This window comes from Pelodiscus sinensis, chromosome 1 (assembly GCF_049634645.1).
Source record: "Pelodiscus sinensis isolate JC-2024 chromosome 1, ASM4963464v1, whole genome shotgun sequence".
NCBI lineage: Eukaryota > Metazoa > Chordata > Testudines > Trionychidae > Pelodiscus > Pelodiscus sinensis.
This window is the reverse complement of record NC_134711.1, coordinates 185365089-185367159: the sequence shown is the minus strand read 5'-3', so window position 1 is coordinate 185367159 and position 2071 is coordinate 185365089.

Genomic DNA, 2071 nt, shown 5'->3' with positions numbered 1-2071 from the left:
ACACCCAGTTAAATAGAAAGAACTGATGATGATATTCAATAATGACTCTTCCAAGAAAAGCTAACTGTTGAAATCATTGCTTTGTTTCTGATACTCATATGGAAAGGATATGTAAACGTGTTAAAACTTCCTTACTAAATAGTTAAAAAACCAATAATGATCAATGTGCTATAGGGAATTAATTTCTTAATCTACATTAAGAAAGGGAAACTCAGTGTTTATATTTAGGAATGCTCCCTGGTGCCTATTGTTTAATTGCAGGATCTAAGCAACTCCCATTGAAGTTACGGGATTCTGCTCATAGCAACAGGAGAATTGGGCTCAGATTTAAAGAAAGGGAAGTGAATTGAGATATAAATGGGCATAATATAGTATATTACAAAAGAATAGAAATAGGTGAAATTTTTTATGTAAAAACTCCACCCCTCCCAAATGCACAAATTCAAGCCAATTTTGGTGAACTGTGTTATGGTGGAGGGGACAAGAGGGAGAGGAAAACTATTTTGGAAATGTCAAAATGATTGGTTCAGATTTCTTCCCCTCCGCTTCCCTCAACTAGAACAAAACCAAAAGCCATCCTTTTGAAATTTCATTTTGGAAAGAATCTTCATTTCAGAATTTATCCGGACCTTTACTAACAAATTAATTTATAAATATTTAAAACCCTCAGAATTGAAATGAAACCTTTAATTTTGGATTGACAGAAACTTTTCAGTTGATGTAAACAAAGTTTTTTCCAAAGCATTTTCATTTTGGATTGACCTGAAATATAATTATTTTCAGGGTGGCTTTTTTTCGGATCTGTACGAACCAAATATTCAGTTATTCATGCAACCCTAAGGAATACAATACCTCCAATGGATAGGATTGGAATACAGTACGCTGCAGTGAGTAAAATCACTTGGGGTATGTCTACACAGCAAAGTTATTTTGAAATAACAGTCGTTATTTCGAAAAAGCTTTACCAGCATCTACACAGCCAAACCGCTATTTCAAAATTAAATCAAAATAGCAGAGGGCTTATTTTGAAATTGGTAAACCTCATTCCATGAGGAATAGCACCAATTTTGAAATTGCAATTTGGAAATAAGTGCTGTGTAGATGCTTATTTCGAAATAGGGGATCTCCACCCCTTCCCAAGGTGCCCTGCTGGCCACCGTGGCCCCAGACAGGAAAACTCCTCTCCTCCCCCCTTCCCCGGAGTCTTTAAAGGGGTAGACTCTGGCCACAGTGCCTGTGCCAGATCCAAGCCTGCCAGCCCAGAGCCAGCAGTCACTGCATCTGACCCAATGGCCCCAGCATGAGCCAGGCAGCCAGTGCCAGCCAGCCCTCCACTGCTCCCCGGGCCCAGTCCCCCAGTTTTCAGGAGCCTGCCAGAGGCCAGAAAAGGTGGACACCTGCCTGGTCCAGGGTGGAGATCATAGACCTAATTCAGGTTTGGGGGGGATGCCTCCAACGTCCATGATCTCCACACTAAATGGAGGAATGCAATGGTCTACAGGCGAATGGCTGCCAGCCTGGCCACCAACGGCCACATGCGAACCAAGGAGTAGGTTCACATGAATATTAAGGAGTTGCGGCAGGCGTATGCCAGGGCCACAGGGGGCAGCTCCCAAACCAGGGGCAGACCCAGACCCCTGCCCCTATTTTGATGCCATGGACCTCGTCCTGGGGGGCAGGATGGTTTGTGCCCCCCAGGTAGTCATCAGCCTTGGGGCAGAGCTTGCTGCCTCCTGCTGTCCAGCCCTTGCTGCCTCCCCATCTACCACTCCTCCTCCCCCCTTTCCTTCTCCCCCTCCCGCTTCTTCCTCCCCATCCTCCCCACACCCCCAGGGATGCTGAGGCTCCCCGCACCTGTGGTGCGGGGAAATGGGCTGGCGAGACCCCCAACCCTAAGCTCTGAGCATCTCCTCCCCCTTCCTCCCCTTGCCTCCCCCTGCCAGATCCCTCCTCCTAGGTTTCCCCCTCCCTTCTCCCACCCTCCCTCCTCCCCTCTCCCACCTTCTTTCCCCAGTCTCACCTCAGTTTTATTCCCTCCCACCCCAGTTTTGTTCAATAAAGAGGCTTTGTT